Source organism: Euphorbia lathyris, chromosome 2 (genome assembly GCF_963576675.1).
Source record: "Euphorbia lathyris chromosome 2, ddEupLath1.1, whole genome shotgun sequence".
NCBI lineage: Eukaryota > Viridiplantae > Streptophyta > Magnoliopsida > Malpighiales > Euphorbiaceae > Euphorbia > Euphorbia lathyris.
The window spans coordinates 13,354,232-13,370,620 of record NC_088911.1 but is presented as its reverse complement, the minus strand read 5'-3'; positions in this window follow the sequence as shown (position 1 = coordinate 13,370,620).

The following is a 16,389-nucleotide window of genomic DNA, read 5'->3' as shown; positions in this document are numbered from 1 at the left end:
TGATAGGAGATTTCAATCTCAGAGCAGAAATCGAGCGAGTTCTTCCCGATATCCTTGCTTCAGATGAATTCAAGATAGAGTTGAAAAGGTTGGTCAGGGAGGTCCTAAGCGAGTCACTGGTTGCGGAGATCCCGAAAGCCGTTGTGGAGAAACCTATTTTCCAGCTCGCGTCACAAGTTAATCCACAAACATTCACTCCACCAAGGGTAGTCTCACACCATATTTCACGAACACAACAAGATCCACATCATTGGGGACATGGGATTACCAGGGTTGTTCGCCCTCCGTCGCCCACTCAGTATAGAAGGGAGGAAAGGGAATTCTCCACTTTCACCCAACCCTTGTTTGAAGTGTTGGAGGGTCTACGAATGCGTGACATACTTCACCCTCTACCAGCCATGGGAGGTCAAACCACTGAATTAGTCAAACACAGGGGCTACTGCCACTTCCACGAGAAATATGGTCACGAAACAAGCACTTGCATGAGGTTGAAGCATGAAATCCAAGATCTCATCGAAGCTGGAAAGATAAGTGATCCAGATCCTTCTCAACAGATGAAGCCTTCGACTTGTTCCTTGAATGGCGAAGTCTACAACGGATCAGGATAATCTAAAGAAGAAGTTCCCGAGATTGAGGACACTTATGAAGTAGGAGAATCTGAAGCTTCTTGAAGTAGCATGAGAGAGAGGAGTGCACTTGTAGTCTTTATCTTTGTCTTTTATTTTATCTTCTATTCCACAAGATGTTATTAACCTCCTTTTGAATTCAATGAAATTTCGTTTCCGCAAATTTATCCTAAACATACGTACTTACATTTGATATCTACTCAATTGAGATATTCCCGCTTCTATCATGGCACAGACGTAAGCTCTAGAATATACTTATTGCTCAGTACTTAACCCTTGAAGAGAGAAAATTAAGAGAGTAAAAAAAAAAAGCGAAATAAATCATGAGAAACGATTCCCTGACTCTACGATGATAAATCGGGCATAGACCCATCAAACGAAGGGTTCTCACCGGCTTTTGCCAGAAAGAAGATTGAGCGACAATCGACAAAGTCCAAAAGAGAGAAAAAGAAAAGAAAATATGGAGCAAGCAATAAGCCCTCAGAGCCATACTTGCACTGAGGCACCGACAAAGATTTCTCCCCCCAAAGGGGGACGCAGGTGCAGGAGTGCGCCATTCAGAACGAGGCGGGGGCAACTAACCTATCAGCGATAAAGTATTTTGTTCCAGGATCAACGAAAGGGTTTAGACCTATGATGACTCAAAGTTAAACAAAGGAAGAAGGAAAAAGAAAAATGATGCTAAAAAGGCCCAGAGGCAAAGTCAAGTCAATCAGAAGTAAAAGAAAATAAATCAAAAGCTGACGTGATTAGCCAAAAGGCATCAAGGTGGCAAGAGCGGTTGACGTTGTCCAACAAATGTGTAATCAAATGTACGAGAGAAGTTCACTGTAACGAAGAAAGATCAAATGCGTAGTCAAGTGAAGCCGAAGGCGGCGACAAAGTTCAGAACTTTAATCAATCTCGAGGGAACCGAAGGATCCTTCTCATGAAAATTAAAAAAAAAAAGAAATAAAGAAAGAAAATCCCGATAGGTTGAAAATCCGCAAAGGGCGGCCTATGCAACAATAAGGGACACCCCAATAAGTGAAAACCCCACGGGGCGCTTGTTTGAAAATTCCGGGGTAAAAGAAGAGAGTTAAAATAACTGAAGTGTGAAAACCCGAAAGGGCATGCTTTGGTGACAGTGGTTAATAAACTGAGCAGTAAACAATTCAATGTATCTTTGCCAGGTGCTTTATTTAAGCTAGACGGTTGCATTTCTAATGACAACACCCGCATCAATAGACACCCCATCTCAACTGAAATCACCCCAACACCCATAAACCGATCCAAAATCTATAAAAAAGAAAAACTAAAAAAAAAAAAGACTATTCCTCTCTCTCATGCTCCATGAAGTCTGGTTCCTCTGCTCCTATGTGGTCCTCTCAAGGGTCAAATTTCGACCAAAGCGTCTCTCCTCCATAGCTACTCCCAACGGCAGTATCCCTAGTTTGGCGCACATGAAATCTCACCTCGAGTTGGCAGGGGCATACGCCCGCATCAACTTCTAACCTACACCAAGACGGTAACTTTAATCGGGGGGCACGTCCCTACAATCAGATCAACGTCCATCTCACTCCGGAAGCTTCTCCATTAACGAAGGCATCGGGCATGAACTCATCGTCAAATGATTAGCATAGAAATGGCCCGTGAATATAAACCCCCTGTGCTATCCGGTATCATTCACAATCAAGAAAGAATGAAAAGGAGAAGAAAATTGAACAAAAAGGTTGGATTGAAAACCTCAAAAGAGGCGATCCAAGCAAAAGGAGAGATAGAGAAAATCAGTGAGATATAGAAAAGATGAATTGAAAACCCCTAGGGACAGTTCATGCAAAAGGAGAGATAGAGAATATCGGAGAGATCCCGTTGAGTTGAAAACTCGAAAAGGGCAGCTCAGGCAAAAATTAGGGAGAAAATGAATACGTCAAACTCTGGTTAAAAGTGAGAGCCCCTCTGACACGAGCTCATCAAGACCAAATCCTCATCCTTACAACCCTTGGTTTCAAACTTAACCTCGCCCTCATCCTCGCACTCCTTGGGGACGGCTCGAACCATCATTTCTCGATCTGAAGCTACGAAAATCCTCAAAGCCTATGAAAAGGGAATCCATCCGAGTATCTCATCCACATGTACATAGTTTGCATTCCCACATGTCCATACATCCATATAAAGCAAAGCACATAGGCCACACGTGCGCACATTCAAACACACGCACGGTCACCTGCATACGCACATATAAGTGTTTACATGCATCCATAGATTAGGCTACATCCACCCATCTCTATGCATCGCCACATACCTTTCCTTGACACAAGCTCATCAAAACCAAATTCCCGTCCTTATAACCCTTGGTTTCAAACTTATCCTCACCCTCGTCCTTGCACACCTTGGGGATGGCCCGAAGCATCATTTATCGATCTAAAGCTACCGAAATCCTCCAGCCTATGAAAAGGGAATCCATTCGACCATCTCATCCACACATACATAGTTTGCATACACACATGTCCATACATCCGCATAAAGCAAAACACATAAGCCACACTTATGCACATTCAAACACACGCACAGTCACCTGCACACACACACATAGGTGTTTACATGCATCCATAGACTAGGCTACATTCACCCATCTATATGCATCACTACACGCCTGCAGTCGATTTAGAGACTAGGATCGCTAGAAAGAGCCATTTTACATGCGGTCGATTTAGAGACCAGGGTTGCTATTGAGCCATTTTGCCTACGGTCGATTTAGAGACCAGGGTTGCTTTTGAGCCATTTTATCCGCGGTCGTGGACCAGGGTTGCTTTTGAGCCATTTTGCCTGCGGTCGATTTAGAGACCAGGGTTGCTTTTGAGCCATTTTGCCTGCGGTCGATTTAGAGACCAGGGTTGCTTTTGAGCCATTTTACCCGCGGTCGTGGACCAGGGTTGCTTTTGAGCCATTTTACCCGCGGTCGTGGACCAGGGTTGCTTTTGAGCCATCTTGCCTGCGGTCGATTTAGAGACCAGGGTTGCTTTTGAGCCATTTTACCCGCGGTCGTGGACCAGGGTTGCTTTTGAGCCATTTTACCCGCGGTCGTGGACCAGGGTTGCTTTTGAGCCATTTTGCCTGCGGTTGATTTAGAGACCAGGGTTGCTTTTGAGCCATTTTACCCGCGGTCGTGGACCAGGGTTGCTTTTGAGCCATTTTATCCGCGGTCGATTTAGAGACCAGGGTTGCTTTTGAGCCATTTTACCCGCGGTCGTGGACCAGGGTTGCTTTTGAGCCATTTTACCCGCGATCGTGGACCAGGGTTGCTTTTGAGCCATTTTTACCCGCGGTCGATTTAGAGATCGGGGTTGCTTTTGAGCCCTTTTACCTGCGGTCGATTGAGAGACCAGGGTTGCTATTGAGCCGCTTTACTTATAGTTGATTTAGAGACTAGGTTCCCAGAAAGAGCGTCCGTCCGCGGCCGATTTAGAGGCAAGGATAGATCGAAGATGAGGAAGGAACTTGCGACATGGAGGTCAGGTATGCTCCCTCCTACTCTTTACGTGTCTTTTACTTTTATATGTTTCACATTGCATGTGTTATGTTAGCAAAAAAACGTTTTCGAAACACACACATCACTGTCAAAATAGAAAAGTAGGGGCAACTGTAGACACTGAGTCGGAGGACCTGTGACGAAAACCTGAAAACAAGACGGTTGAAGCGATTGATTCCGGAAGTTTTGAAAAACAAAAAAAATATAAATAATAATAAGCGTATAATAAGAAAAGAAAATTACGGCGGGTCGCTGTTGCCGGTAAGGTGGCTCGCGTATACTTAGCGGCATGGCACGGGTGCTTAGCGGCATCCGGCGCGCGGTCGACAATGGTCGAACGCCCGCTCGACGGCACAGGATGTGCGCTCGGCGTCCGTCGGACGCACGCGTCCAACCACGAGTGGCACGTTCTCGACGTCCGAGCAACGCCCGAGTCTGATAGCGCGGGGCACGCTCTCGTTGGCCACTGAGCGTGCGCGCCCGGCAGCGCGGAGCGCGCATTCGGCGGCCGCAACGTGTGAGCGTCCGACGAGGCGGAACGCGCGCCCGACAGCGCGAGGCACGCCTCGGGGGTCGTCGGGCGGGCGCCCAATCGCGTCGGGCAAACGCCCAACGAGCGTTGGGCGAGCGCCCAACGTTGGTTGGGCGCGGGCGCCCAACCTTGCGTTGGGCGATCGCCCAACAAATGTTGGGCGGTCGCCCAACAAGCCTTGGGCGGCCGCCCAACGACTTTGGGCGACACCCAATTTTACTTGGGCGTCGCCCAAAGTTCTGGGATCCGTTTCCCTATATAAGGGCACGGATCCCAATGCAAAAAGAGGTGGATTTTTGGAGAGAGCTTTCTCACTCTAAACATTTTTAGAGAGGGAGAGTGAATTTTTTTGAGAAAAATATTTTTTTTCTCAAAAATTCCAAATTTCCTAAAGTTCAATTTTTACTAAAAAAATATAAAAAAACGGAAGATCATGGTTCGTGGAATCAATCGGCTTCGACTGTCAGATACCGAATTTAAGGTATTATCCGAGGACTAGACTCTCTTTATTTTATTTTATTTATCTTATTCTTCTATTTATTTTTATGTTATAGTTTTTATTTATTTAGTTATTCATTTATTTTGTCACGTTTTATTTAATTAGCGTATTTATTTAATTTTCGTTTCGTGTTGAATAAAATTCGGTTTTGTGTTAAAATAAAAAACCTCGTTTTGATATCCCAATACGAACCGTGATCCGATAAAAAGGTAGTTCGGGTGTCAAAAACGTTGTAATTATAAGTTTTTAATTTAAAAAGAAATTTTCAAATAATGTTTTAAAATAAAAACATCGTTTTAGGAACTTCCGTTTTCGACTATGATCCATTTTTGGTAGTTCGGAAATCCAAAACGATTGAATCAGATTTGATTTAAAGCTTTTAAATAAATCTGGAAAATATTGGAGTGCTGCTGTAATTTGCCCTTTCTCTCACTAAATGCTGTTTACCGACGGATTTTCCGTCGGTAAATCTGCTGAAATGTAAAAAAATGCTGTTTTGGTCCCTGTTTCTTAACTTTTAAGCTTTTGGTCCTTTATATATATATGTATAGTTATGTAATATATACTTTTAAGTTATTTTTAAATACTTTGTACATATATTTATTTAATGTGTCTATATATTATTTTCAATTAATTAGACTTAATAAAGTATATACATATATATATAGATTTTTCTTCTCATTTCATTTAAGTTATATTGGGTCTTATTTTAAAATATTATTTATTTGGATTTTTGAGGTAATTAATTAGTAGACATTTAGAGGATAATTAGGAGTCATTTTAATGTTTAATGTATATTTGAGAAAGTCATTTTCTATATATTACAATAGTCATTTTGGGGATATAGAGTTTATTTTCTTATTAACAATGAATTTCGTTTATTATTTTACATGTTTTTTTTAATAAGGTAAAAATATATTTAGTATCTTTCATTTTCATTATTATTTATATATTTAGCTATTGAGTAGCATCCTTTACTTGGTTTTCTAAAGTTATATGTATATCATTATTTTAAATGAATGTATATATATATATGCCTATATTATTTTCTTTATTCTTTGGGCCATTTAGGGGTCCATGTGTCAAATGGGCTTTATTTGGAAGTGAATTTTGGTTCAAATATGTTTATTATTGTAATTATAATAAGTAGAGAATCCATTAAGGAAAAAGAGGGAAAATAAATCACAAAAAGAGTTTTCAATTTAATTATTTAAACTAAAGGTTTTTTAGAGATTCTTAATGTAAATAAATAGTGTTTTCTTGACATTTCAAATCGTTTCTTAAAACATCACGCTTTAAAACCTTAGTCCGTTCCAAACGACGGATTAAGCGAGCCTTGTAATTAAAATCGTTTTCATTGTAAATAATAGAGTTTTGAATCATTTTCTTAAATGATTTGTACAAAATAAAATTGACTTGTATGTTTAACCACGTTTTCTCATCAAAGGTTTTTTTTATCTCAATGTTTTCAAACACTCGAGTCGTTCCAACGGCGATTCGGGTAAACTTCATCAAACGGGGTTTTAAAACGCACCTAAATCGTTCCAACGGCGATTAAGGTGCAAACCATGTAAATAAACTCGTTTTGGGGGAATAAGTTAGTGTAGAATAAACACACGACATGACTTTTAAATACGGTTGTAAATAAATCACTTCTTTCTCCCCCCTCTCTGTGTATGTATAACATAAATGAGTGATTCTTTACTAATATGGCTTTTTAATAATATATGCTCAAAACGGTTTCAAAAAAAGAGAAAGAAAAGGGTTTCAAATGAATTTTAAACTTAAAGAAGTATACGATTAGTTCGTTATCGCCTAACATGCTGAGTAGGAGGCCGGTGGTTCATAACCGGGCGATGTCGGGGTGCCTAGTAGCCTTTCTCCGGAAAGGAGCTAGCCTTCTCGGCTCGTACCTAAGTTTCCCGAACCCACACCGATCTCCCGCAAGGGATCAGTGTTCATTTTCCCATTCGTGGGTGGCGACTCTTCCATATCTTCGAGCTCCGGTCCTGCCGAGCAGCTTGATTCCACGATTGGTTGCTTTCGGCGCCAATCACCGCTTACATCGCCATGAGGTTGTCCACCCCCCGGTCCGCCCGGGAGATTAGGCCGCGGCACCTCGTCTAACACCCGCCGCCGCCAAGCAATCAGCAACACGATTCTGCTCTCTAAAAATGTGTCTGAACTCTACGAACTCAAAGGAGGAGCAAAGCCTTTTAATAGCTTTGATGAGGTTGCGACTGTTAAGACCCATAGAATGATTCTCAGAAATCATTTTGATTGCTTCCAAATTATCAGACTCCACAGAGAGCCTCTTAACACCCAGCCTTTTAGCAAGATTGATTCCAGTAAGAATAGCCCAGAGCTCCGCAGAAAAGGAAGAACCCAACCCTAAATTCTGGGAGAACCCAGAAAGCCAGGCGCCCCCTGCATCTCTAAGCACACCTCCAGCCGCAATCTTACCGTTACTGAGGCAGGAACCATCAGTATTCAGCTTCACAACCCCCTCTCTTGGCCTGCTCCATCCCACGAGATGGACATCACAACACTAAGAGGCTCTGGCAAGGGACTCTTCTTTGAAACTATCGATAAAAGAGAAAAGTTTTTTCGAGAAGAAATCAGCTAAGTTTGTCATAAAAACAGTTTTATCTCCAAAAATCTCCTCGTTTCTCCATTTCCAAACTTGGTGACAGATAATAGCAAAGAAAATGTCACCATGCTCCATGTATGGAAGCAACTTTCATCTAACACCATCAGAGAACCAGTCGACCTCAGAATGTGCCATGAAGGAAGAGAAAATATGGTTGGGGAGAATTTTCCTCCAAACCTCTTTACTATTAGAGCAATCTCTAAGAGCATGGCATAAAGTCTCAACATGGCCTCTGCATCTACTGCAAGCTCCAGAATCAGCCAAGTGCCTTCTGTGCCTATCCGAATTAGTAAGAAGCCTGTCCTTAACGCCCAGCCACAGGAAACTCCTAATACGGAAAGGAACTTTAAGGGTCCAAATCGACTTCCACACATCCGAGGGAGGATCAGATCTAAAGAGAGAGAAAGCTTCAAAGGCCGATTTGCAAGAATAAACTCCATTGTTAGTCAGCGCCCAGAAGTGCCTATCCAAGTCTTCCTCTTGATTACTCACCTTCACTCCCCGCATTCTAAGGAGAGTCTCAAGGCTAAAGAAAGTATCAAACTTTGACCAGATCCAGTCCCCTTCCGAGTCAACCACATCGGCAATCCTCCAGTTGCGTATATCACTAGGCGGGGGGGGGGGGGGGGGGGGGGGGGGAGAACACACCTCAATTAACGGTTTATCCCCAATCCAGTTATCAAACCAGAAACTAATGGACTTACCATTCCCCACCTCCAGGCCAACTCCCGAGCAGAACTCATCAAACACAGCACTAAGTCCTTTCCAGAGGAAGGAACAATTAGCAACTCTCTCTTTCGGGCCCCCGAAGATTTTGTCTTTCCGATACTTACCACAAAGGAGGCGAACCCAAAGAGAGGAGGGGTTTTGCCACATACGCCAAAGGAGTTTCATTAATAAAACTTTATTATTGTCCTTTGCTTTCCTAATACCCAGACCCCCAGAATCTTTAGACTGGCAAACCTCACTCCAAGGCACAAGAGGGATCTTCCTGCCCTCCGCAGCTTCCCCCCACAGGAACCTACGGTTAATCTTGTCAAGATCATTAAGCACAGGATCCGGAAGCTTACAAGCCTGCATGATGTGATTGGGAGCAGCACAATTAACAGATTGAATTAACGTGAGGCGGCCAGCGAGAGACAGAGTCTTGGCTTTCCAAGTGGCACACTTCGAATTAGCTTTATCCAAAGTCTCTTTGAAGGAGCCTTTAGACACACGCTCACTGTGGAGGGGAATGCCCAGATACTTCCCAAGAGAATCAGTAAGAGGAATACCTGAGAGATCACTTAATCTCTTACAGACTCTCTGATTCATATTCTTAGAGCACATCATCCTAGATTTCTGGATATTAAGCTTCTGCTCAGAGGCCGAACAAAAACAATCTAGAATATCCATAATGACTCTCAACTGCTCCTCATTACCCTCAAGAAAGATAAGGACATCATCTACAAAGAATAAGTGAGTCACCTGGGGACAGAAGCTGTTGATCGCCACAGGGTGGAAACTCCCATTATCAATCGCATCCTGAATCAGGTGAGAGAGCCTCTCCATAGCAATAACAAAAAGGAAAGGGCTCATAGGATCCCCCTGACGGATTCCTCTGCCCGGGGAAAATTCCTCCGACATATCCCCATTGACCATAACTTGAAACACAGGAGAAGAAATACATACCTTAATTAAACTTCTCCAGCTGTCCGGGATTCTAGCTCTCTCAAGGCTCTCCATCAAGAAATCCCAATTAATTCGATCATAGGCCTTCTCTAAATCTAGCTTCAGAGCCACAATGCCTTTCCTCCCCTTCCTAATCTTCATCGTGTGGACCATCTCTTGGGCGATCACCACATTATCCATCATTTGTCTACCAGGCACAAAGCTACCCTGATTCTGACAAATGATCGCAGGAAGAATGCCACGGATTCTATTAGCCACAATCTTTGTAACAGTTTTGTAAAGAACATTACAAAGACTGATAGGTCTCATATGCAAAAAGGAAGAAGGCTTATCAATCTTAGGAATCAGAACCAGGAGGGTTCTATTAACCAGCTCAATATCCTTCGAACCACTGAACACCCCCAGGACAAAATTATAGATGCCTTCCTTCACGACATCCCAATGCTTATGGTAAAAGCCCGCCGGAAGACCATCAATCCCAGGAGCTTTAGAAGCCCCAATGCTGAAGATAGCTTGGTCAATCTCTTTTCGGGAAATAGGTTGAAAGGCCTCCTGACTACAATCCTCACTGATTAAAGGAAATGTAGCAATAGAGTGAGCCCTCTCCAAAAGAACAGGTTCCTCTTTGAACAGCTCTCTGTAGAAATCTAGGGCTAAGTTCCGAATAACCTCATCTTCATAAACCCAATCACCATTAGAATCCTTAATGGCCTCAATTCTATTTCTCTGCCTTCTGATCAGGGTAGAGAGATGGAAGTATTTGGTATTACGATCCCCATCTCTAATCCAGGACTTCCGAGACTTCTGGAACCAAAGGAACTCCTCCTGCCTAAGCACAGCCTCCAGCTCCTTCTGAAGGGTTCTGAGGAGGCCCTCAAGGCTATGATCAAACCTCCCCTCCAACCTGCATTGAATGCCCTCCATCCTCTTTAATAACTTGTTCTTCCTTCTGATAATATGCCCAAACACATTCCTATTCCACCCCTGCACCTTATTCCCGAACCCTTCAGCAGCTTGCAGTACATACGAATGAGGTCTCCAACTCTCATGAACGAACTCTTTAAACTTAGGATGGGACTCCCAAGCCAACTGATACCGGAACGGTCTCTTACCCCTAGGATGCTTACCTCTCAAAAGTCTAAACAAAATAGGACAATGATCCGAATGACGGAACAAGAGGTTCAACACAGAGCACTCGGGGAAGGAAGTTAGAGCTAAAACATTAGCGTATACTTTGTCCAATCGAACAAAAGTATTATTATGCTTCCAAGTGAATTTATGACCAGAAGCCCCCAGATCGGAAAGCTCACATAAATCCATACTATTCTTGTGATGTAGACAGCGATTAACATAATGATTGGATCCCCCTCTCTGATCACTCATAAAGGCGATATCATTAAAGTCACCCGCCACAAACCAGGGCTCCGAAATGCTGACACTCATAGAATAGAGAACCTCCCAGAGCCGTTTTCGATTAGACAAGATAGGGTCAGCATACACAAGGGTAATAAAAAAGGGAGTATTGCCGGAAATACTCACTTTACAATGAATGAACCGCTTATCCATGCTAAGAATATCAAAATGAATCCGATCTAGCCTCCAAAAAAGCCAAATCCCCCCAGCCCGGCCAGTTGCCTCCGATCTAACACAGTGCCAGTTCTTAAACTTCTTAACCACCTCATCTGCTTTCTCACCACTAATCTTAGTTTCCAAAAGAGCAAAACAAGATGGATTAAACTGCTTAATAAGATCATTAATATGGATACGGGTAGCCTTGCTAGCCGCACCCCTAACATTCCAAAATAACAAATCCATAGAAAGGAGGACAACTGACCACACCCCTACCCTAAGCCAGGTATTTACTAGGGGCTCCTGAGAGCCTTACCGAGGTACCCCCAGGCCCCCTCTTATCTGGAAACGCCAAAGTGTTAAGGCCACTTTTTTGTTTTCCTTTAAGCTTTTTCATATTAGTTTTGTTAACTCCCATAGATTTCCCAATCCCAGGATCAATACCAGGAACAGGAATACTAACCTCATTTGATTTCTTCATCCTTCTAGCTGCAAGGGTCAGGGTCCCCCCCTGGGCTTCATCCTTAGAGACAAAAAGCGGGTTCACAGATTCAACCACCTTCTCAACTGGATCTACAGACTCCAATCCTGGAATACTCTGATCCATATGATTCTCATCTTGGTCCGACTCTTGAACTTCCTCAATCATCAGGGCCCCAAATCTGGACCCAGGCAAGGCTACTGAAGAAACCCCAGCCTCCTTTCTAGCTTTGAGGACAGGCTTCTCCTTGACATTTGGAATAACAGTAGCTTTAGGAGAAAGGGACTTAGAATTTGTGTTGATATCAGGAGGACGATTGTGAACCACTACAGGTTGATTCCTACGTCTAGCGGGCCTCTTTGCCACCATCCAGGGACCAAAGTTCCCTTCATACCCCTGGTTCCCTCCAGTAATCCGCACACTACTCTCAACCCTCTCTATAACAACCCTCTCCCTTTTAGGGCAACCCTCTTGAGAATGACCATACATGCCACAATCATAACAGATGTTATGTAAACCTTCATACTCAATAAAGAACACTTTATCCTGAACACAGAACTTTGAAAGTAAAGGTTTAGCCAGATCAACATCTATACATACCCTAGCAAACTTACCCCTAATGGCCCCAATTGTAGTCTTGTCCATATGGTGGACCTTACCAACCAAACCTCCTATTTTACTCAGAAAGTTTTCACTGTAGTACTCAATGTTAAAAACAGTATTATTAGACCATCTCTAATGGGTATTACTTTGATGTTACTTGAAAAATTTAGTTACAACTAACCATTGTGGGAGTTGTTACTAATTGTAGTTTGTTATTATATTTTGTAACAACCCTTTCTCTCTCTTTGTCAATCTCAATTTCTTTCCCTATACACTAGAGTGGGAAGCACGCACCTCTTCAAACAAATGAGGTGGGATCACACAAGAGGGAAGCAAGTGGGAAGCATTGGAATGATGGTTAATAAAGTTTGGTAACATGCTGTTTAAGTCCTTTCTTATTAATTAATATTATTTCTTTTATCCTATAAAATTTTTAAGCAACAACTCATCCTAGTGGTATATTATTTTAGTTTCTTACTTATCCTACATGGCACCTAATTTGTTACGACCTTTACGATCTACCACTAAACATGCTCTTATATTACTATAAGATTGTAGATAGGAAGTAGGTTACTAATCGTACGAAAAGCAGTACCTGTCTTGATATATAAGTGATAACATTAATTAAACTTTAATACAAAGTTAACAGCCGCCCAATTTTTAATAATACGCATTTTTTTTAATGAAAATAATAATCTATTAGACACTAACTTATACTACTAATTAATAATAATATGCTTTTAATTATATATGTCCACTATATTTTGTTTTTTTTTGAAGCAAATGTCCACTATATTCTTTAAAAAGTATAGTGTAGAAGTTCAGAGATTTGATGGAATTTTTTTCCCAAGATTAGGATAGACTATAAAAATAGGGAAAATTACACAGAAATTCATTTTTAAAAAACTATTTACAATTATGTCAAATAATAATTTTAGATTATGTTAAACTAGTAAAATCAGTATTTTTAATATATTTTAAGGATTATAATTTATAAATTAGAAGTCGATAATATATTTTCTAGGGTTTATAATTTATGAATTGGAGTCTGGATTTTTTAAATTAAGGTATAAAATCATATTATATAGAGAATAATGACATATTAAGAATTAAGTCTGATGATATGACTTAGTTGTAATTTTGTACTTAATTATGATATTTATGTATTTGACCCAAAAAAATACCACGGTTTGGCCCGGACCAATCTAAGCTCAAATTTCAAATATAAATTTTATTTTTATAGTTAAAAATTATATCTTCTTAGATAAGCTTATATAGGTTGTGTTTGTGAGTTGATTTTTAGACTCGAGTCCTCTTAAATTAACAGTGGGTTGGATTGGATTTGGATTGAGTATTTTTAAATAAAAGCATATTAGGTCCGTCCCTAGCCCAACTCATGAACATGTCTGCTGCTCATGCGAATACCATCTAGGTTTAAGCGTGTACAACATAGATCCATCCTACCATGTGTTGAAATTTAATCAATAAATAGGGTTGTCGGAATATTCGAACCATTGATATTTGGTCTAAAAGACTGTGATACCATGTTAAGTAAGTAATTGAACTAAAAGTTTAAACTAATAATTAAGAGTTAAAAATATATTTTTAGTATTATTTCTAACATACTTCCGCACGTAAATGCTATTTGGGTTTGAAGTGTGTACAACAAACTCATCTTAGAGTATTGAAATTTAATCAAAAAATGAGATCGCAAGGATTCCCATCCTCGATCATTTGATCTAAAAGTCTCTGATACCATATCAAGTAACCGATTGAATTAAAAGTTTAAGTTGATAGTTTTTGACTTCGCATGCGAATGTCCACTGAATTTGAACTGTGTACAATATAACCTACCGTATCATGTATTGGAATTCCACTAATAAATACAGATATCAGAATTCAAACTATTAATCACTTAATTTAAAATGCTCTAATATGAGATGATGTAAAAAAACCAATGTTATCAGAACCGGACCGGACATCAAACCGGATTGGTGATTGGGTTACGGGTCACTTGGTCGGACTGGATAGCTCGGATTGGTCGAACCGGAAGTAATAAATAATATATATAATTAATTTAAAATTATTTTTATAAATTATATATATCCAAAACAAATTATAAACAACTTTTAGTTTGTTATTTTTTATCAACTTGAGACTGAAATATATAACAAATAAATAGAATTTAGAATAACTTGAAATATGTAAACGTATTCTATGACATGCGATCTTTTTAACGGTATATTATAAACTCAAAACGAACAAGTGATTAATGAGAAATTGACGCTTAAAGTGAACCACTTGAAATGTTTTAGAAGAAACTAAAAATAAACTAAGCATTCTTATCCCACATAGAAAAGAAATGAGAATATTAACTAGTTTATAAGTAAATGACTAGCCTTTAAGTAGTTACTAGGGGAAAAACTCTCTCACGCGCAGGGGAGGGGGGTGCAGTCGATCCACCATCGGGTTAGGGGTGCACATGGGCGACGCGAATGCCGCACCAAAATGAGCTCTCTTAGCCCAGCCTCCTTTTGCTAAATTCTCTCTTAAATTATTTTTATTACAGTTTTTTTCCTTATTTTTTTTTAAATAGCAGCCCGGTGTGAACCGGATTGGCCGGTTTCCGGTTTAACCACCGGTCGAACCGGTTCACACCGGTTTTTAGAGAGTTGATCAACCCAGTGAAGTTCGGACCGTACTGCTGCCAGTTTCCAGTCGAACCGGTCCGGCCGTCCGGTCCGGTACGGGCTTGATGACATTGAAAAAAACTGATTTAATGAAAAAAATTAAGGTAATAGTCAACACACTAAAAATTGAGCTCATAGCCGACACAATACAAACGAAACCTAATGACACCATTTTTTAATTATTGTTATTTTTGTGAGGCTCTTTAATTAATTTTCCAACAATTACTAAAATATTTAGGAATGTCCGTACGTACTGCATATTTAAATCTTGGAGTAGGACTAGGATTGAAACGGGTGGGTTTGTTTTGATTATGTCAATGTTTTATAGAGTCAAATATTATTAGGTTGTTTAATTATTTTATTTTCACACCTCAAATTAAAAAAAGAAAAGTCTTGTGTATTGGTTATTAATTAATTTTAAGATTATATGACAACAATACTTAGACTTTCAATTCATTTATTTATTTTCTTAATATCATATGCTTTCTAGAAAAAAAATCAAACAAAACAAAAGCTATTCATAGCTAAAACCACTCACATTTACTAGAAATTATACATGACAATTATCTTGTTCGTGTCGTGTCATTTCGGTTCGTATTAAAAAGAGTAAATCCAAATCCAACCTAATTTTTTTTGTCACAATCATGTTAACCTGTTCAGGTTAGTGTCGATTTCGTGTCGTGTTTTTGGATTACATGTAATTATGTTATGCATATATATATTAACGATAACTTTTAACAATATAAAAAGATACGATACTATTTTTGAATATTTATGTCATTTTTACATTAGTATGTTAACACTAACCATCGAAAAATCCTTTGATATCATGTTAAGTGGTCATATAATGAGTTTGTAATAATTTAGGAGGTTCAAATTACATTTTCAAGTAATAATTATAATTTTATTATCTTTATTAATAAAGCGACATATAAAAACACGAGAGAATATAACAATAATTTTAAATAATCGTGTCATTTCGTATCATTTTTGGGTTAACATATCAATCCTAATCCAACCAAAAAATTTGCTATGTCAGTAGGTAAAAAGATTCTTCTAAAAGCAATAGCCCAAGCTATTCCTTGGTATTGTATGTCTACTTTCCTCCTTCCAACTTCATTGATTAATGAGTTACAAAATAGATGCATGCTTTTTAGTGTAGTAATAATTTGGATGGTTGCAGGAATATGCACTGGCTCAATTGGGATAAGTTATGTGTTTATAAGAAATTTAGTGTTATGGGATTCAGGAACCTATTGGTTTTAATCTTGCTATTCTAACTAAATAGGTTGATGTTGATTGGTTTTGAAAGGTAGTCTTTCATCAGCAAAATATATTGTTTTTTCATCTTTCGCTTTCCTCTACGACTAGTCCGCTGTTTAGAATGGTCATGATATAATGTCTGATCAGGAATCTAATAACACATTCTGTTGTGTTGGGAAAGACCAACTTGAGACACTAGTGCAAGCTATTTGTTCATGTAAGATTGAATTATCTGAATTTGACTTAATTATTAGATAATATAGATAAATCCTTTCTTTGGTAATTTCTTTTCGA